General features: G+C 43.7%; 1 protein-coding gene across 1 annotated transcript in view; it reads left to right on the plus strand.

The window, feature by feature from the left end:
* Positions 1 to 22821, plus strand: part of LOC144754341 (ficolin-1-A-like) — a 249397-nt gene that overhangs the window by 58394 nt on the left and 168182 nt on the right. The gene's annotated exons all lie outside the window — the stretch shown is intronic.

The raw sequence follows: 22821 nt of genomic DNA on the forward strand, positions 1-22821 counted from the left end.
GAGGGTGAGGAGGGTGCTGGCGTCGTATTGGTGAAAGGGTCTGTGGCACTGGGTTCGGTCCAGGCACAAATCCTTTTCTAAATGCCAAGTGGCCATTTAGGAAATGCAAATACCATCAAATTCAATCAAAGGTAAGCAGGTGCAAATTACGAAAAGGCTGCCAAAATGTAGTTTTTGTAGTGCCATGAAGCACGCACTCATTCCAAGGGCATTGAAGCTCTTTACATCGACCACTTTCTTTTTGTTTAGATTTTTGGGGGACCTTAGCCCCAAAGGCATGATTGTTTTTTCATTTCCAAATTTGTGATTCCCTAATAGATTTTGTGACTCCAAAGGAATTGCTTTTAGGAAATTACAATTTTCATACATTGCAATTTGCATTTCTTAAATAGAGATTTCTTAGGATTCGTTATTTAAGAAATGCAAAATGGAAGTTTCATACATATGTTTGAAAATCTGGATTTGCGATTTCCAAATTGCGAATCCATAGAAATCACTATTTTTGAATCAGAAACCGGTATGTATGTGACTGCCGATTCTCCAAATAGCGATTCCTACAGATGCGCAAATTAGGAAATTGTAGATTTGCAATTTCCAAATAGTAAATCGCAAAATTGTGATCTCCTAATAGGAAAACTCAAACTAGGAAACATGTTTCTGGATGCAGAATGAGGATGTCACAGCCCAGGAGGTCTATAATTGCAAGGTGTGGCCACAAGCCACAAGGACGCCTACAAAGCTACTGGAAGCCAGGAGTGCACCTGCATCACTCCTGCCAGTCCATCACATCATTACCAGGGAAGACCATGGCTGCTGAAGCGGGGAACAAGGACTCCCGGAGCAGGAAGAGAAAGGTCAAGTTCTCTGAGAGGGAGCTTGAGGTCCTGACTGAGGAATGCAGCTCTAACATTGCACAACTGTTCAGGATAGGCCTCCTGCACAGTACCTGAGGTCCAAAAAACACAGGTGTGAACCAGCATCCTGGAGAAGGCCAAATCCCCATGAGTAACAGAGGACCATCCAAGAGATTTGGAAGAGGTGGTACGACCTGAGGTTCTGTACTAAAGAGAAGCTGGACAGCAGGTTGGCAGAGGGATGTGGGACAGGCGGAGGACCCTCACAACACCCCCCTCTAACTCCTATGGAGATGCTCATTGAGGGTACCCTGGAACCAGAGTGTAGCTGGAGTTGCAGATATAGACACTTCCAATCCAGCATGTGCCAGCCAGGGTAAGTCATCAACTGCCCTTTAAGTATTAAACATAACATAATGTCAGCTAATACATATCTCATATGTCATGTCACAGCATGAATAACTCCATTGAGGTGCTTGCCCACCAATGCAATGCATCATGGGAGTTGTAGTACATGTCATTCAATTGCTGTACTGTGTGCTGATGACCACACCAATCATATCTGTACAACACTAACATGTCACAAACACATGCAGCAGAGTCACAACAATATTGTACACAAACATTAACCATTTATTTACATTAACTATATACATGCATTTCCACAGATCACAACCATGTCAGGACAAGTGGCAGCCGAAGGGCTACTGACAGTGAAGTGGTCATTGAGGTCACAACACTACCATCTCGTCAGTCCATCTCCCCAACTCCAACTGTTAGGAGAGCCACCATCTCCCCACTGCCAGAGTTTGAGCGCAGCGATGAGGGATAATTGCAGTGCACAGACCCCACAACATCCGAGAGCAGGACACAGCGAAGGTGCTGAGGCCAAATCTCATCAGTCCATCCAGAGACTGTGTCAGACAACATTTCGGATGCACAACCTATGTATGGTGGCCTGGAGGGATCGATCATCTCCAACACAGCACCTGCAGACAAAGCAAATATACACAGTCAGTAGCCAACTGCAACGCATGTCCAAGTAGCTGCAGTATATGGAGAAAGGGCAGGAATGATGGCTAGCAGCAATGGAGAGGGAGTACAGTGTCCAGAGGCTCAGGCAATACTTATCAAGGTTTGATACTTTCACCAGGGCCACCAACTGGCTGGCAGGTGCAACACTGGTAAGGCGGACTGCTATTAGCCAGACTGACATGGCACACTGCTGTCATGACATTGCCCGTGGGCTAGTGCAGTCACCACAGCACAGGAGAACATCCAGATCCACAACTTCTACATCCCCAACATCCCTGCCCCACCTGAGACTAAGGAGAGCTCTAGTCTTAGTGGCATATCCCTTCATGAGCCATGCAGTACCAGGTGTTCAAGCCGCCACATGTCTGGCAATGACTCGTCGACAGTCCAACAACCCAGTGCTGATGACAAAGCACCAAATCCCATTGGCCGAAAAAGGGACTCTCTTTGCACTCAGTGGAATGAGTTGCCTTTGTTTTTCCCCCTTTTTTACTTTATTGTTATTCTTTTTGCAATTAATGTATCATCCACAAAGATGCAGTGGATCCTGACTTGCAACTATGTTGTAGCCACCTTAATAAAAGTTGATCCCTCAGTTGTGTATCAAGCACTACTGTCATGTATGATTCTTGTTTCTAGGATGTTTTAGAATCCCCCAGTGCGCTGTGGATGACCCTCTGCTGCATGTACACATTTCTGCTGCACCTGTAGTTGTGGTAAGTCATCATCAGAGTCATAGTCATAGTCAAGCTCTATGGGGATGACGTGCAGACCCTTCTTCATTGAGATATTGTGCAGTATGGCACAAGTGACGATTAGCTTGAAGCTTGTATCCGCATACATGCCAACATTTTAGAAGCGGTAAGTGGGAGATTATTTTTAAATAGTCTAAAGAATGTTATTTCCTGCATTGACTTCTATTGAGGCCTGAATTGGGTCTATTGTCATGTACTGGGACTAAATAAAAGTATAATTTTTTTTACCCTAACTGTCAGGAGCATGGAGAAAGCACTCTGCAGGTAGGCAGGCAGAGAAAGAGTGACACAAATGGTGTGCACTGACCTGTAGGAGTAGGTTACTGGCACTGCATACTTTGAGTCACACAAAACCAATCCCTGTTTGCAGGAGTGACAAGGAATCGGATTTCTGCATATAGAAATCGGAAGGCAGGAGACTGACCTTTTTTAAAAATGTTTAAACAGCAGCCGGTCACACCTTTAGACATTTACATTCTTGAATTTCACTGTGGCGATTTCCGTCCTACCTGGCTTCCACCTTGAACACTGACTGCCCTACCTGCTTTGCTGCTTTCTTGTCCTCCCGCCGCAACACTTTCATTCACAGGGGCCACCGAGAGGAGGACTATCATCCCCAGGGTGCAGAAGCCACCTACGTCATCTCCCGCGCCCTGAGGCGCATTAAATTGCTTGTTACCCGAGGGCCGTCCAAGGCAGGCCAAGGCTGGGCTGGGCCACTGTATTAACATTTGAAGATCTGTAAGCTATTTACTTAGTTTGTCTCCTCATTTATAATCGTTGTTGTGTGCTGCTAGTTGCCCATCTCTGTTTGGTATGTAGTTGTAATGTCAAAGGGCAAGAGAATAGGGGTGGGGGTTCTGTGACTGGTACGTTGGACCAATTTATAACTCGGGCGGCATCGGTCCTTGAATATGAAATTGCTGCTACTGAAGGTCACCTATCACAGGGACCTATGTATACTAGGTGTTCCTCTTTGGGGCCCTTAAAGCAGGCTAATTCTCCAAATGCATTAGAAAGTCCACCGACTCCTCTAATTAACAAAGAAGCAAGTCATTTAAGATCTAAGGAGATAACTCCAGTCCAGGGGGCCTCTACAAATGACACTTCACAAAAAACGGCCAACCTGTATCCCCAAACGCGAGCAAACACCGGAGGTATTACAAAAAGGAAAAGGATAGAAACCATACAAAAAGGGAGGAAGGCAAAAACACCCAAAATTGTGGATCCCCAAATTCTAAAACAGGGTCACCTGCAGGCAGGACTTTATTAAGCCCGGACGATGACCAAGTGGGAGATAGCCAAATCATTTGAAGTGACTGTATGGAAATCATTTCTACCACTACCTCAGAGGAAGTTGGAGGATCAATTACTCATATAGAGCACGTTGTTAAATCATTGATCCTCCCCCTCCTCGAGAGGATAAAAGTGGTAAATGAAAAGCTGGAGAGATTCGAACAGTCAACTCTAGACAATTTTACTTGCCTAAAAAATTTGATAAAATTGAAGCTAGAGGGAGAATGTAGAACACCACGCCCCCTGCAAGCGAATCTGTAACTGTCACAGGAGCTGTAACTAGCGTAGCCACTTCTCAACCAATTAAGGTTGGGACTCAAAAAGGATCTAATAGTAATAAACAGACTAAAACAGTTTCTGGTAAAAGTGCACAAGGCAAATCTACTGGTGCAGGTAATAGTTTTAAGGGGAGGGCTATCAGTTCTGATGGTGCAGATGAAACAAAAGACAACCATGACAGTAACCCGAAAATCCCATTGGTAACTGTTGATTTACCACCAGAGTCACTACCATACGTAATAGTCGCAGGGTTTCTGTTCTCACACAGAACTGTGCACAGAGGATTGGAACCTCGGCGAATTAGGGTGACCCAAAACTCACCTCAGTACCCAACAAACCCCTTACAGAGCTAGCTACAGTGTCTCATTGGTCATAACAAACTCCCAATGTTTAGACAAACCAGAACATGAACTTACAGTACCTCAGGATACGTGGAACACATGAGCACTCTTTCGTTATACTATCATTACAAACCAGAAGATGGAGTAAAGAAGAACACATGAGGATTTGAAATGTTTATTTACTAATGCCGTCTTCTCAGGCGCAGTATCTTAGATAATACAAGTAAACATATTATCAGTAGCAAAATTACCAGCATAGTTACTAGTCCATAAAAAGCGAATGATGACAGCATGTTAACATGCTGTAAATGAATAAGGGTTAACAACACTTATATCTCACCCTCCCTAACACACATATCATAATATTTGCTAAGAAGGTCTCTTTGGGTTGAATTAGGGCGGGCCCATACCTCAGTGTCCTAGCATGAAGGAATCACATCAGCATACACCAGCTCTCTCTGCATGCGAACAGCATCAAGTGTGTTTGTGTGCCTCAAGCAAAGCAATATAAAACCCGCCTCAAGCCCAAAGTTGGCAGAAGCTGCACTTATGTTATGTCTATGAAGCCGTGAAGATCAGACCTCATAACAAATCCGTATCGTGTTGTTCCTGAAGCTTCAGCACTCTCTGTACAGACATAGTTTATTAAGCAAAGCTGATATCAGAGTAATAACATATTATTCTCATGTAAACCACAACGAACTACTAGGTTGAAAGCTAAATTAACAATTAAGTGTCGTGTGCAGAAGTTGCAAAAAGGAAAAATGGCGTTTAAACCTCTAGTGAGCCTATGCTAACTTAACACAATATAAAGATATACAGTAGCTACATGACATCCCCCCCATGATCCGAGAACGGACTAAATAAGATAACAGAAGTGCCATCTCATGAGAGCAGATTTCAACATTATATGAGCATGGTTTTCAAACGAAACATTAAAAGAATCTGCAAAATTTGTAATAAAATTTAATGCTAAAAAACAGCCAAAAAGTCTATAGTGGCTCAAGCCAATAGGCAAGCGAATAAAAAAAAAACGTGACAGATAAGTCAATAAATGTCAATGATATGCTAGTACTCAGCATGTTAATATAAGGAAGTGTCTAGGATATAACTGTGTATGCAAAATAAGCAGCAACAGCTTCCAACAGGAAATCACCGTCTTCATCCGAAAACAGTTCAGCCATCCAATTTAAAAGTGGAAAAGAACATACGTGTTCTCCCAGCACCGGAGCCTCTATCACCATCAGAGGACAGCTCGGTGGGTTTTCAAGAAAGCTCAGTTCCAAGAAATCCTGTGCTGCCGCCAGTATATTCCAGGGATCAATTAGTCCATGCATCACTGCTAAGGCCATATTCCTTTCGCCAGGACAAACCAACTCGTGAGTAATGATAGGACTCATCAGCTGATTAAAATCGACGTCAGGAGAAACCGGTCCGCAGAGACACAAATCAATGGCCCAATCGAAATCACAGGTCAGGCAGTGAAACACAGGCTGGACACAGGTGAAGTAGGAAAATCGAAACGATAATCCATATGCCGTGCTCAATATCGCTAACGGTAGTGTGCCATAATATTCAAGCATTCGGTTGCGGAACAGCGTCAGAAGCTGCTGGGCGGTGCCTTGTACAGGAAGGTCATCCATATTTAAAGAAACAGAAAACCACTAGAGCGCCCGCTGCTAATGCAAGTAAAACTGGGAATCCACCAAACAAAGTAAAAAAAATAGAATGAAAGAAAGCAGGGACGACTCCAAAAATCTTTTCAAAGGAAGTCACGAGACCACTGCTAACAGTTTTAAAAAAATGTGCCAGGCCCTTTGTGGAGGACGCGTTAAAGATAGTACGAATCATCTCGCTGAAATGTAAAGGCAAATCAGTATTTAAAAGGGCCTGAACCTCTGTACGGGTGTTGGCTATGTGAAGAACGAAAGTTTCACGAGCCGAACTCAAGGCCACCTCTGGGACAAAAGAGCCCTTATTCTTGCCATGCCGCTGAAATCTGCTCTCAAGGTTGGTATCTGTGGCCAGATGGAGGCCTCCCTATGTTCATGTGTGGGTGGATACAGAACATTTCTGCAGCAAATAACACGTTCACTTACTGTTACTATAAAAGGTACACCTTTTATTAACCCACAGCAGTCTTCATTATTTAAAAGTAAATAACTACCATTTCCTAATTAGGTAAACGTGCGGATGATAGCAGGAACCGGTGTGCCTTGCAAAACACAAGCCAAATTCGGTCGGTGTTGGTTGCATGAACCGTGTAATTGTATGTGTCTACACATCAATGAATGATCTGGTGTCTCAGTACACTCTTCCCCATTTAGATAAACCTCTTGATCATCTTTGAAACATCTGTACGTGTATGGAAGCGACCAGACTTCATGAAGGAAACCACTACCTAATGGTTCATAACGACCAATTGGTATATATCTCATACAATTCGAAAATTTATATAAAGCAAAAGGCAGCGTTATTAAACCGTGGATAAGCCACGTTGCAGCAGTGGCCTCTGCCACGGAAAAAGGCAAAGATTCTAACCTTTCAATATGAAACATAGAAAAGGAAGCATCACGCATTGAAAGCAAGCGTTGTTTGTCAGTCAAATTAAACGGGGCAAAGAGAGAAGAAACGTTCATGTACGCCCAGGGAACCGTACCATTTTTCAGAGTCTGAAGGGTCCATGCAAATTGCATGATTGACCGTAACTGATTTTGACCATGGTATAATACTGACACTTCATCATGCACAATATCCACAACGGATGACACAATATTATCTAATGTGTAAATTCGGGAGGAAAGCATGTTAATACTATTGTCAACAACCGCAAGCACTTTCTCAAGATTAGCCTGATCAATAGCCCTTAGGCGTGTAGCAGCTTCAATCTGTGATGTTTTCCAAATTTCATTGTAAACTGCATATATCCACCTTTTTGACCTGCCACTAGCCGGGCCTTTAATGAAATCATTTAAATCCACGTCTGCATTCAGTTTAGAAAGGTGACTTTTAACTGCAGGTAAAGTAGAATGTTTCAGCCAATTTTGACACAATTTGCCTACTGAATAAGTTGTGACAGTGTGGACCAAGTCAAAACGGGGATCTGATCTAACAGTCTTAAAACCGTCAGATAAACCTAAAAATCGATGCTGGCAAGAATCAGCACCACGGTGCCAAAGCAGCCAACCTTTTGGATCCAAATTGGAAATGTTAAAGGAAGAATTAAGGAGTAGGGCCTGTAATTCACTAATGGACAACTGAGTAAAATTACTCCAACCATCATATTCCGCCAAATCCGGGATTGTAGGGGTGTTAAATTTTTTAGAAGTAGCCAATCCAAAGCATGTGGTCTGGGAAATTGTTTCATTCAAAAACAACATATGGTTCAGGATGAGACATGCACGGTGTAAAGCCTCCATGCCTTGTACCTGCCAGGCTCTTGAACCCCAAACTGATTTAAGGTCTATCGTTTCTTTCCATAAATCGTAGCCTCCAATAACTAATTGATCAAGGAAGGCCTTCGAATACAACAATTTAGTATCGCTAAGTCTAACCTTGGACTTTAGCATTTTTATAAACTTAAAATAAAAGGACTCGGGATTGGACTGGTTAAAGTCAGTGAAATAAGTATACTTTTTCAGAAATGTTTCAGAACTGCCTTGTGCAGGCGCTGGGCAATGTTCCCACTGTGTAAAATTAACAGTATCCCTCCGGGATGATGTTTTATGTAAGAAGTGATTGCCATAATGTTGGTAGCAAAATAAATCACCATAATTAGCAGATTCTAAATATAAATCTTCAGCATCAAAGGCAGCATAGTATTGTAAATCAGAAAACAAACTTTCTACTGTATTAACATCCCAGTCATCAGAACGAATGTTTTGTTTCACTACATCCCCCATATTCACTCTAAGTACATTAGGAACATTAACGACTTCCGTTGGGCCATGAATTTGAAACCTAACTGCATCCCACACAATTCCATCAAGGACTGGCCATGCTGTGATGTTAACCAAAGTTAAGTCTCTTTTCAATATGTGTGTAGAATGTGACGAGGAAAGCGGGGCCAAAGTTCCATTTAGCTGTGTAATGCACGTTCTTTCCTCGACATAGTGTCCATTGATGAGTCGAAAAAAATAAAACACAAAACCAATTGACATAAAGAGGTAAACTGAAAAAAGGACCAGCCAAATGTATGTCCAAGGGAGAATCAAAAATGTTTTTTAAACAGGCTGGCATAAACTGCAATACGAGAGGGTTTCTTCGAGGCAAGGGAAACAGAGTCAAATGAAAATCTGGATTCCGTGGCTAAACGTGCTTGCAGTTCAGGCATGGACAAATCAGTGGGGTAGGTATAGTCTATCTCATCATTGTTAGTTCCGGGTAAAGTATTTAACAAAGGACTGGAAACAGCAGGTAACTCGATGGCCACTTCAGGCTCAATATTAGAAGCAGTGGGCATAACTGAATTTCTCACAATGGAAGGACATGAAACAGCCGGTGTCATACTAAGAAGAATCGGCCACTCTGTGTATCTTGACATTGTCAATTGAAATAAACCTGTTTTCCTTACGACCAGGAAGTGGTGGTAAAATGACTGTTCTTGTGCCCTTCACTCCAAGGACTGGAACCGGAGCTCGATAGGAAGGACCAAATTCTTTCTTGTTATCGATCTTCTCTCGAACCAGTTCTCCAACCTGGGGTAGCCAGCCGACTACCGGGATCTGCAACGCATCATCCGACGTGGAGGGCAAATGTTCCTTTGCAAGACTGTCTCTGGTCTTTTGTAGATTCTGTAAAACATTGCAATGTTCATCTGCGTCAAAGGAAGTGGCGCGAACCACACAGTCTAGACCGTCAAGGTCAGGGACGTACATCTTGATGCCAAAGAGCATTTCGTATGGGGTCCGCCCACCCAGAGACCTTCTAGGGAGATTATTAAGAGCACGCTGCACGCCATTGAGGTGGGTCAGCCAGTTTCTGCCAGTGCCTATAACTCGAGCTGTCAAAGATTGCTTTAAATCACGGTTCATTCACTCCACTACACTGTGACCCTCAGGTCTGTAGGGAGACGAAAACTTGACTTGGACCCCCAACGAAGTCATGGCATCCTTATACGCCTTAGAGGCGAAAGCCGGACCCTGATCCGAATGGAAGGTACCACAGGCAAAAATCCCTATAAAGACACGCAAATCTCTAATGACAGTCCGCAAATCAGCGCTGCGATGGGGCCACACCCACACAAAGCGTGTGCATGAGTCAACTGCTACTAAGATGTACTTATACGCAGTATCAGATAAAAAAGGACCGCAGTGATCTAAATAAACACAACCTAGTGGTTTATTAGAAATGTACAACTGTGTCTGTGGCGGACGCGTTGCAGTTGAAGGTTTAATCTGCTGACATATGTCACAAAGAAGGACATAATCACGCGTCTGTTTGTACAGTCTATGCCACCAGAAACGTTGTTGTAATTGAGTTACAGTGGCCGAGACGCCCGCATGCGCAGACGCGACACCTTCATGTGCCGCTGTAATCAAGTCAGCCCTGCGATCCGAGTTGGGAATCAGACGTTCCCCAACATCAGGAATTGTCACAAAAGGAACCTTTTCGGGACTTAAGTGGTATTTGTACTTCGAAGGGAATCCCGTAGGATGTTTACTTCCCTTCTCAGAGGCAGCAACTGCCGCCAAGATGTCGCTATCAATCTTGGTTTTGGATCTAGTAACTGCTGCAACTAAGTATGTAGATACTGCTGATTTCGCCGCTTCATCTGCAAGCGAGTTTCCGACAGCGTGAACTCCCACGCGCTGATGGCCAAGAGTATGAATCACATAAACGAGCGGCAACTTAGCCTTAAGTTCTGCCACTCGAACCCAGATTATCTTGTGTTTTATTGTGCTACCCTTGGAATCACGAAAGTCATTCTGAATCCAAAAGAACAAGTTTTCATTGTAAGACTGGACACAGTAGAAAGAATCACTTACAATCAGAGTAGAAACACTTGGATCAGCGTACTCCAACGCTAGTAAGAGAGCACGAAGCTCTGCCAATTGTGCGGTGCAATCGCCCAGGGGCAGCGTGTGCACATCACTGGAAATGAACTCATCGTTCAACATAGCACCGACCACAATGGCGCATGCGGAAACGTAGGCATGTTTAGAGCCATGCGCAACCTGCGCCGAGCCATCAGTGTAAATGATGCAATGGAAGTCCTCCAAAGGCCGCATAGCTAGAGGAGCAGGATGAACGAACTCATACTGCAAGTACTCTTGCGACTGTAATGAGGCGTCAAAAATAAACGTGACATCCGTGGACGTCAAGGACACAGCCCATTGAATCCACCGAGGGTGCAAAGCTTTTGAATTTGGTACACTGGCTTTCGTGACTGCCTCCAAATGAGGACAGGGTGTTACCACCAACATGCGTTTCCCCTGTGACAGTGCTCGTTCCTTAAGAATCGCCATCTGTACAGCTGTTAAAACCTTTTCCACAGTGGGAAACCGCAATTCAGCCGAAGTGTACAATTGTGACTTGTAAGCAATAGGTACTGTGTCTCCTTCATTAAAAGTGAGGTACGTGAAACCCACCGTCCCAGGAATTATTCTTATCACCAGGTTGGTGTGGTTATCACGAGTCAGTAAGTATTTAGAAGCGAGCAGATCAGCCTGCAAGGTCTGCAAGATGGCCGAATGCTCAGGCAGCCAGCATGATTTTGAGAAAGTAGGTTGTATCAAAGCATACAACGGCTTGATACGCTGGGCATATTCTGGAATGTATGTCCTTCCGAAATTTAAAAAGCCCAGTAAAGACTGTAATTTTTTCAGTGTTGTAGGAGCGCGCAACTGTGCGCATTTCTCCAAGAAGTGAGGAGCCAAACCTCTACCTTCATTGTTCAGCTCATAGCCGAGGAACAACACTGTGTGTTTTGCAATGTGCGATTTTGCAAAATTAAATTTGTAACCCATATCTGCAAAGTTACAAATAATCGAATTCACTCGACACAGATGCATCCAAATTTCGTCGTCTGTGAGATAAATGTCATCCACATACGAGCAAGCATCAGGGTCGATCCTCTCTAACAGAGAGACTATGCGTGCGGTAAAAATACCAGGGCTATTCTTGTAGCCCATTGGAAGACGCCGGAAGTTTTTTTGCACTCCAGCGCTTGTAAAACTTGTCCATTGGGAGCTGAAGCTATCCAATCTATGGGCATAGAAACCGTTAGAAATGTCAAGCGTTGTTTTGAAACGCTTACGCACTAGACTATCCACTAGGGCAGAGCCGTGAGTATTCTGTACTGCACAGTTACGGCAATGCGAGTTTAAATGCCGGTAATCCAAGACCAAACGATAAGATCCGTCTGGCTTGGTCACAGTAAAAAGAGGATTATTCATCGGTGACACACATGTTTCAATAACTCCCTGATATTCCAATTGTTCAAGGATTTCTGCGACGGAAGCTTTTGCTTCACACCGAATGGGATATTGAGGTTGAGGCTGCGGCTGAGACCGCAACGGAATTTCGTGGCAAGGTGACAATTTATCCCAACCACATTGGTTGCGGTACAGAGTCGGCACAAGAGCCCGAGCCCACTCTTCTGCAAAGTGCTGCGTATGCACTTTCGAGACAGTGTTCGCGAAACTGGGGAGGATTACCTCCTCCCCTCGCGGAGCTGCGAGCACAAAAGGTGGGGGCCAGTCAGCCTCCGAAAGCAAAATATCATATGTAGAAGAAAGATTCTCCCAAAATACCCCTTTGATGGTACGCTGTATGTCACCTTCGATCAATAGGAAATTTCATAAAGTCTTTCAGGGGGAGCAAGTCTTGTGTCCGCTGTTTCAATTACAACGTAGACATCAGTCGCTGTCACCCTCAGTAATGGACGCAGCGCCTCTCTCACTATGGTAATCTCCGCCGCACTGTCCAGCAAGGTCAGAGCCCACGTCAGATTCCGAAGCCGCGTTCTCACTATCTGTGGCATATCTATGCGCTGTTAAGGCTGCGACTTTCTTTTTCGCAAACTGCGGTCACTTTGGCGTAGAATCCTCCTGCTTCGCTGCGCCGTCTGTCTGGCGGGGCTGGCCACGCCCTTGTTGGCCACCACGTCCCCGTCCACCTCCTCCTGCACCGGTCTTCGGGGCCGATGAGTCCTGAAAGGAACGAGGAGAGCGTTGATCAGAACCCTGAAATCGATCAGGTGATTTAATCATCGCGCGGTCGCGCAAATCATAAACTTTCTCAGTCGGCGCAGGTACCGGCGCATGATAAGAATCCTGAGTCTGCTGTTGTTGCTTCCCCTGCTTCTGTTTCTGTGGCCAATTTTGTTTTTTGGACTTGGGTTGTACATCTGCCGCAGCAGACTGCACTTGTGGTTGTTTCTTATCCTTAACTGCGAAATACTTTAAACCCTTACTTGTGCGACCAATAGTTTTATAAGCGGCCACCACAATCTTCGCCAACTGGCGGGGCTTTTTGGCATAGGGTAATGCTGCCAAAGCATTAAAAACCTGGAAGTTTACTGCATCTCCTTTGATATTGGAGAGTATGAGATCACTTACAATCTCAAAAGAACCACACAGGCGCATGCCCAATTCAACCGCTGCCTCCGGACCGTGATCATCCTGAACACGTTTAATGATCGTAGGCAGTACAGCCATAGATAGGGTGCCGAAACACCTCGCATAAACAGCTGCAAAAGTCTTACCCCAACTTTCACAGTCAACGAGTTCGGGAGTTATATCCTTAGGCAAAGTAATCGTCAACATTCTATGTTTATCAGCAGGAGTAGAATTCGGGAACACAGCCTCCAGTTGGTCAAACTTCTCGGCAAGCCAGAAAGGAAAATCATCCTTATCAACGGGACGTTGACCAAAAACCAAATTGACCATAACCGGATTAAGCCTTAAACCGCCATGTTCCGTCTGAACGGCCGCACCCCCGGGTGGACCTCCCGGGAGATGACGACCTATGTATTGCACTAATGCACGAATCACAGCAATCGAGACCACATGTAGTCTACGAACATCCGCTAGGGGACAAGCGCCGTGATTCGGGTGCGGGGTAAAGCCCCCCAAAGCAGGCCAAGTGGTACCCGGAATGGAGAGTGGACCTAACCTCGCAGCGGACAAAGAGTGGGGGAGGGTGCCATCAAACCAAACGCGATGCTGCCAATGATTAATAGGTATTTCCAGTGCCCTGTACGGAGTATACTCAGCCGGTACGGGGGAGGGTGTGTAGTGGAGGAACACTTGAGAATTCGCATCCACTTCCGGAAACGTAACCCACGAGTAAAATAGTTCAAAGGGGTACGCCGGATCTGCACACACCACCAAAATCACAGCCAAGCCTTCCAATGGGACTTGGTAAGTCTGCAAATGGTTGCGCACCGCAATGCGACTATATTGCGCAATGGCCACCGCCATGATATCACCGGAACTACGGAAAAACAAAGAACACTTTGTAGCACAACTGGGTAGTAAGTCAAAGAAACCATTTTAGAAAGAATCAAGCTCGAAAAAGACCTATTATAAAAAACAGGTAGGTTTCACCGACACCACGTTTTCCAGAAACGGTAGTGAAGGGGTTAAGGTTTGAACGATATACTACTCGAGTGTCATGATATAAGACCACCGACCACGTTGGGCGCCATGTCGCAGGATTTCTGTTCTCACACAGAACTGTGCACAGAGGATTGGAACCTCGGCGAATTAGGGTGACCCAAAACTCACCTCAGTACCCAACAAACCCCTTACCGAGCTAGCTACAGTGTCTCATTGGTCATAACAAACTCCCAATGTTTAGACAAACCAGAACATGAACTTAAAGTACCTCAGGATACGTGGAACACATGAGCACTCTTTCGTTATACTATCATTACAAACCAGAACATGGAGTAAAGAAGAACACATGAGCATTTGAAATATTTATTTACTAATGCCGTCTTCTCAGGCGCAGTATCTTAGATAATACAAGTAAACATATTATCAGTAGCAAAATTACCAGCATAGTTACTAGTCCATAAAAAGCGAATGATGACAGCATGTTAACATGCTGTAAATGAATAAGGGTTAACAACACTTATATCTCACCCTCCCTAACACACATATTATATTATTTGCTAAGAAGGTCTCTTTGGGTTGAATTAGGGCGGGCCCATACCTCAGTGTCCTAGCATGAAGGAATCACATCAGCATACACCAGCTCTCTCTGCATGCGAACAGCATCAAGTGTGTTTGTGTGCCTCAAGCAAAGCAATATAAAACCCGCCTCAAGCCCAAAGTTGGCAGAAGCTGCACTTATGTTATGTCTATGAAGCCGTGAAGATCAGACCTCATAACAAATCTGTATCATGTTGTTCCTGAAGCTTCAGCACTCTCTGTACAGACATAGTTTATTAAGCAAAGCTGATATCAGAGTAATAACATATTATTCTCATGTAAACCACAACGAACTACTAGGTTGAAAGCTAAATCAACAATTAAGTGTCGTGTGCAGAAGTTGCAAAAAGGAAAAATGGCGTTTAAACCTCTAGTGAGCCTATGCTAACTTAACACAATATAAAGATATACAGTAGCTACATGACAACTGCTGTTCCAGAACTAAAGAGTGAAAAACCAGAATCCCATCAAGAACTAAAAAATAAAGTGACATTCTGGCTGAATAGGAACAGGCCGATCCCCAGATATATGAAGGGAGAAGTATTGTTTGTCAGAAGGGTCAACTGGGTAGGCAGAAGACCAAAGGACATACAGGGGGACGCAATTATTGTAAACTTTAGGGATAGTAACGTAGTAAAATTCATTTGTAATGAGCAGCATTACATGGATAGGGGCCCTTTTGGAACAAAAGACCTTACCTATTTTTATAGCCTGAAGGCCATGCGGATATTCCGTCCTCACCAAATTATGTCTCAAGAAGAGATGGTGGATGGCTTCAATATCAATTTTTCGCTAGTCACTAAAAATCGTTTTACAGAATTATATGGGCTAGAGGAGTCTGTTTGACTGGGAGAAAACCGAGGAATAGAAATAGGCGACACAAGGGCTACACTCATTCAGGGGAGTGAGGATAGGCACAATATAAGGAAAGTAACCTCAGAGGTCTGCAACCCTGTTGTGTTGGAATAACTGGGAAATACTAACCCTCTAATATCATTAACTCAAGTAGGTATAAATATGGAATATAATAAACTGGGTGGTAAGGTTCATGCCGAGGTTAAATTAATCTCTTGGAACATTGCTGGAATCAGGAAAAATATGAGTGACCCCGCGTGGCATGATTATATTAATAGTGGGGATCTTATTTTGTTCCAAGAAACATGGGGAGTAGAAAATTATTTTAAAGTGGGTTTCAGGTCGTTCTATACACCAGCTAATAAAACAAAGAAAGACCCTCTGGTGGCTTGATAATCTGGGCAAAGATTACACTGGGCATTGATTTTAAACAGATAGATTTTAATAGCTCTTACATCCTGGCCATACAATTCCAAGATGTCAAAGGAAGGGAGGTGTGTATTATTAACATTTATAATAGACCTCTATCATCAAGTAAAGAATCAGAGACCATAGCCCAGCTAGATAATATAATCTCAAGTCTAGATCATAAAACCATGTTAATCATAGGAGGAGACTTCAATAGGAAGTTTGAACCAATTACGGGCCTAGAAGATGTTTTTGAGGTGGAAGACAATGCTAATACCATCCCTGGCATTGATGCTAGCCCCACTATAGCGTCCACAAAAGGGGCCCTGCAATTGTTAAGACTGATAGTGGGATACAGTTTACGCCCTTGTAATGGGCGTTTACCATCAGATTGCCCAAGTAAACCTACTTTTAGAAGGGGCTGCAGTGTTAGCCATTTAGATTATATAATGGTTTCCCTAACTTTATGGCCAATGCTTTTGGATCTGGAGGTGGTTAATCGGATAGAGAGTGACCACTTCCCTCTTTCTCTGACCATCTCTAGTTCATTATTTAAGCTTCCTATGGAAATGGTCCCCCGAAACCATAACTTGTCTCATGATCCCCTAGAGTCTAATAACCGCAGGTCCCTAAAATGGCCTGCTGTTATTGGTAATGCAAGTAGTATCAAGAAAATGTATGAGCTTTGTGTAAAGCTCATGTCACCGTTAGTTGACACTAACATCAAGAATACCTCTCTAACAGAAGTCCATGGGAAATTGATAACGCAGCTTGGTGAGATTCTTTCTAAAAGAATCAAACGGGCACAACCTGGTCATAACATCTGTCCGAAGGAAGGTCTGTGGTATGATAAAGCTTGTCGCCAGGCTAAATCTGAATTAATAAACACTGTAAAAGGGAATCACACAGTTACTGTTAGAGAAAAAAGGAAGAATTACAAAAAAATGATTTTACTAGCAAAAAAGAGATGGGACGAAAAAGTCTGGTCCGATTTATTACAAGCATGTAAAGTGAAAGACCAGTCTTCGTTCTGGAACCTCATCGCTAGGGGTAAGAAAGAGGGGATACCCTCCAGGGATATGTTTCTGGGAGAAAATATCTGGGTCAAGCACTTTTCCGCATTGTATTCATGCAGTGGAAAAGATGAAGAGTGTACAAAGGAATACACAGGACCAAATTTATGTAAGACACCATTAACATTTAGTTTGACTGACACTATAACAGCTATTAATGCAGTCAAACAGGGTAAAGCACCAGGCCCAGATAAAATACCAGGGGACCTTTGGAAACACGAGAACCTTCTGTGGGCCCCGTATATTAATTTGCTTAGCAATGATATTGCGAGAGGTGCTCCAATTCCGGAGACCTGGCGGGGCGCAGAAATTGTGACTATCTTTAAGAAGGGAGACAGACTTAATCCATCGCACTATAGACCTTTCAGCTTGATAGATGTCATTCAAAAGATTTTTGCTCGTCAACTATTAAGCAAGTTAAATATGTGGATTGAGGATAATTCTATTTTAACAAAATACCAGGCTGATTTTAGAGCTAAAATTAGTACTGTCGACCAAGTGTTTAGATTTTTATTCTTAACCTGGAAATATATTAATATAAGGAACTCTCATTTGTATGTAGCTTTTGTGGACCTCAGAGTGGCCTTTGATTTGGTCCCCAGGGGTAAACTATGGAAATCGTTAAGGGACTTCGGTGTCCCCGGGGACATTCTTCAACAACTTATCAGGTTACATGAGGGAAACTATGCAAGAGTGAGGTGGGGACCTAATGGAGAGCTAACGGAGAGAATAGATATAAAGAGAGGCGTCAGGCAAGGTTGTGTGCTGGCACCAACTCTTTTTTCTCTTTATGTAAATGGCATTCCGGACACCCTCTTGGGCTGCGAGCATGACTCTCCCAAGTTGTGTGGTTTAGCCGTTCCGGCCTTACTTTTTGCAGATGATACTATTTTAATCTCCCAGACCCCAAAAGGATTACAGAACCTGCTTAATAAATTCCAGTTTTATTGTTTGGATAAAAACCTTGAAATTAATTCATCTAAAACTAAGGTGATAACGATCAATCCCCATAAGGGTTTTAACAAAGTTTTTACTGTCAAAAATGAAAAGATTGAACATGTGAAAAATTTTAAATATTTGGGTATTACACTCGATACTAAAATGAACTGGAAGCCTCAGATCGAAAAGTCTAAACTAATCTTAACACAAAATCCGGCCCCCATTATTAGAACGATTCAGAAAAGGGGGTGGTGATGAACAGAGTGTCTGAATTAAGCAGACCACTCTTACCCAGTCCAAAGATCAGGGCTTGATCCATCACCGTTATTTAGCTCACTGCCCCACCCCAGCTCAGAACCTGGCTATATGCAAATTAGTCTGTCCCTGGCCCAGTGCATCATGGGAACAGGGCAGACCAAACTACCAAGCCAATTCTTCACCAGAAAGGAGACAAGCTTCCGGGGACCGGTTTCTGCCATTTCAGGCGTCGTCGGCCCGGCTTGCTTGAATCCTGATGGAGCAGTGAGCAAGGGACTCATGTCTGAGTATACCCTGCCACACCTATAGTGGCCAAAAACGATTCAGAAAAGGGGGTGGTGATGAACAGAGTGCCTGAATTAAGCAGACCACTCTTACCCAGTCCAAAGATCAGGGCTTGATCCATCACCGTTATTTAGCTCACTGCCCCACCCCAGCTCAGAACCTGGCTATATGCAAATTAGTCTGTCCCAGGCCCAGTGCATCATGGGAACAGGGCAGACCAAACTACCAAGCCAATTCTTCATCAGAAAGGAGACAAGCTTCCGGGGACCGGTTTCTGCCATTTCAGGCGTCGTCGTCCCGGCTTGCTTGAATCCTGATGGAGCAGTGAGCAAGGGACTCATGTCTGAGTATACCCTGCCACACCTATAGTGGCCAAAAACGATTCAGAAAAGGGGGTGGTGATGAACAGAGTGTCTGAATTAAGCAGACCACTCTTACCCAGTCCAAAGATCAGGGCTTGATCCATCACCGTTATTTAGCTCACTGCCCCACCCCAGCTCAGAACCTGGCTATATGCAAATTAGTCTGTCCCTGGCCCAGTGCATCATGGGAACAGGGCAGACCAAACTACCAAGCCAATTCTTCACCAGAAAGGAGACAAGCTTCCGGGGACCGGTTTCTGCCATTTCAGGCGTCGTCGGCCCGGCTTGCTTGAATCCTGATGGAGCAGTGAGCAAGGGACTCATGTCTGAGTATACCCTGCCACACCTATAGTGGCCAAAAACGATTCAGAAAAGGGGGTGGTGATGAACAGAGTGTCTGAACTAAGCAGACCACTCTTACCCAGTCCAAAGATCAGGGCTTGATCCATCACCGTTATTTAGCTCACTGCCCCACCCCAGCTCAGAACCTGGCTATATGCAAATTAGTCTGTCCCTGGCAAAAAATTGTTATTGGGAATATGCCCATAATCGTTCATTACAAAACTCTAAAGTTTTTTGATGTAAAAGCTGAAGGTAAATTTGAATGCTTCATGGATGAAATTTTGCCCACTATTGCAAAATCTCTGTATTTAAAGTACCGTTATGGTATCCTACAAATTAAATCCAGTACATCAAAGTGGGCTTGTAATAAAGGCCCGACAGGAAGCATTATCTCTGAAATGTGCGAATTGTGTGATATGGGTATTAAGGAGGATGAGGCCCATGTTTTATTTTTATGTCCGGCATACCTTCAAGCCAGGAAAAAGTGGATTAAACCTATTTGTCGGCTCTTAGGCTTCCGGTACATTAAGGAAGGGGAAAGTGTGCTTAAAGGTGATACGTCACAGACTATAGTTTTTAGTTTGAGCCAATTCTTCCTTGCTGTGGCGATAGTTCGAAAAAACATGGCCTAAAAATGTAGCATTAATATCTGGATAAGTATTGACAAGATATCTCTTGACCCCATAACCTCACTGATTGAATGGAATAATGTTAAGCAATGTGGATTCGTACAGAAGTACCATCAATATATTCCAGTCCTAATATGTAACTCGTGTAATATCTCATAAACTGCAATGATCTTAAACATTTAATAGTTTTTTAATGTGTTGCTTTTTTAACTATTAAATAACAGTTCCTGGTATTTTCTTGCTTTTACTACTATTTATGATATTTATTCTTTTTAATTAACACTGCACTTCCTCTTCCTTCAATGTTTCTATTTGTTGGAATATGTTGACGAACTCATATAGTGCCCGGAGAATTATTAATGTCTCTCCGAATTGTGTGCCGTTAGAGTTAATCTTCTATTAAGTCCACATTTTGTATTTTATGTATCTATTAAATCTACCACCCATGTATTGATATCTACCTGATTATGATGGAGGCCTTAAACTATTGTATTGTATTCTTTATGGTTTGTTTTAACCGAAATAAAGATAATGATGATGACATTCTTGAATGATGTTGTTATGCAGACTTGACAGTACACATTTTCTGTAGCACTTTACATTAAGACATGGTGAGTAATTACAGTTATGACGCTGGATCGTCTAGGGAAGGAAGAACAGGAGGCGCACAAATATACCCATGATATGTATTCCATTTGGCCCAGATAGCAATCCATTTTTTAGTTTAGCCTCGTGCAACGTAAACAGTTTTTTCCCTGGTCTTGCACCAGTCCATATCCGTCTTCCAGGTTTTGATCTTTGGTGGTATTACTGCCCCCCATTGTTGTGCAATATTTCTTTTTGCTATCATTTGGCACAGGGTTGCCCATAGCTTATCTTTACTATTAAGATCTGTGGATTCCCACACATTCAGGAGACACCTCTTTGCTTAAGGCCTAATAAACATTTCCAATACCACGCTCATACAGTCATGCACATTCTTCTAATAATTCTGGATAGACTCACACTCCCATATAATATGCATAAATGAACCCTATAGGCCACATCGTCTCTTACATTGTCTGTCAATCGCCCTGCCCATCTTCGCCAATCGGGTTCCGGATACATATACTCTGTGTAAAAAGTTTTGTAGGTCAAGGCGTAGTCTAGATGAAATCGCACTTCCCGTGGGTAGGCTACTCCCTCCTGCCACTCCTCGTCGTCCAGCTCTAGTCCATCCGTCTCCCATCGTTCCCTCAGTGTAACCAGGGAGTCTGAGACATTAATAATATGCTTTTTGTAGGTAAGGGAGATTACTTTATCCGTCCTCTAAGGGAGAGGTTTCTGGGGGGGAGGCACCTTCTGACAGATTTGATTGGAGGGAATGTCGGATTTGCAAATATCTGAAATATTCAGTGTATGCCAGTGGTGTGTGCGCTGGAGTGTAACAAACATCACCACTGTGCCTGCCTCCCACAGGTCGCCAATCTGTAATATCCCTATGAGATCCCACTTGTCAAATCCCCTTGATCTCCCCAGAGTGCCCAGTTGTTCAGAGTCCCACAATGAGGTAGCGAGTGTGAGTTTGTGGTCCTACCCTAGGCTACTGTTTACTGCGTGCCAGACTTGGACTGAGTGTTTTGTTGGTCCCGTTAGGCGGTACCTGCGTGGTTTGGAGTAAAGCGCTCTGTTAAAGTTCCCATCAGGAAGTATCCATATATCCATTCTATGGGAGACTAACCTTGAAATCAGTAGCCTCTCGCCTGAACCAGGAGGATTGGCATGTATGTATCTGCTCTGTACAGTAGTGCCCCGCTGGTCTTTAGGAGGCAGCAAAAGCGGGACTTCAGGATCCGAAAGATCCTCTCAATGATTGAGCATGTTGCTTGCGTGCCCTGTTGTAATTCCTCACACGTCTTGAGCTCGGAGTCAGGTACAGTGTGAGTAGCCAGTGACGTAAGGCATTTTCACTGTCACCTTAAGAGCATGAGAAGGTAAACCATTAGGTCACCTTGCGCACAACGACCTGGCCACTGTATTCGTAGAGTCTGTGATTCTATTACCAAAAGGGAAACCATTGCCAAATTCGCCCTGTGCCAGTCGGTTTTGTATTCCACTGTGGTGAAACTTGAATGAGTTGTGGGTGGTGCCTGGTAATCTGGCCCCAAGGTCTGTTATAATACAGGAGTCATCACACACTACCTGCCCTTGGAGTGAGTGGGACCTTTTCCTGTTCACATATATATATTCAGTTGCTGAGGGGGGACATATAGCAACATGTGTGCCATAAACACAGCCAATTTCATTGGGGAACTGTGCTACCCTGTAGAACATCAATTTGGTTTGTTGCAATAATTGAGGGGTATTGGGGAATGATATGTATTGGTTGACCTTGCTCACCGTGATGTCAAAGAACCTGCAAAAGAACCTAGAAAAGACACTTTGTGACGCCTCCCCATGCCACTACTATGACCCCCTGGTAACCGCCCACTGCTAAGAGGTGTAGGCAGCACAATACCTGCACATGTGTTGGTATTGTGTTGCTTCTGAAAGTTGGGGCCTATAGCTGAGGTTGTAACTCAGCTATTAAATCAACTATTAACTGACTACTCAGTTTGTACCGATCAACAATTTCCTCCTCTGTCTGTTCAAACAGGGTGACCCTCACCCTAAGTATCCTCTCCTATCTCCTTCTCTGCCACACAGTCAAAATCCTCATAATCCTCGCCAGAATGTACAAAGCCACCATTGAAAAAGAGTATTTTGGGTGCCCTTTTTTTATAGTTTGCTCCTGGTTACCATCTGATCTGAATCGATGGTAATTACTTTTCCTAAATGGACATTTTGCAACAAGTTGCAATTAGGAAATCCTTTTTACATGCTGTTAGTGATTTGCAAATAGGACATCCCTGTTTTCGATTTCATATTTAATGATTTTCAAAATGAGATTTGTACAAAGTAGAAATTGCAT

The sequence above is a fragment of the Lissotriton helveticus genome, chromosome 5_1 (genome assembly GCF_964261635.1).
Source record: "Lissotriton helveticus chromosome 5_1, aLisHel1.1, whole genome shotgun sequence".
In the NCBI taxonomy this organism is placed as follows: Eukaryota; Metazoa; Chordata; class Amphibia; order Caudata; family Salamandridae; genus Lissotriton; species Lissotriton helveticus.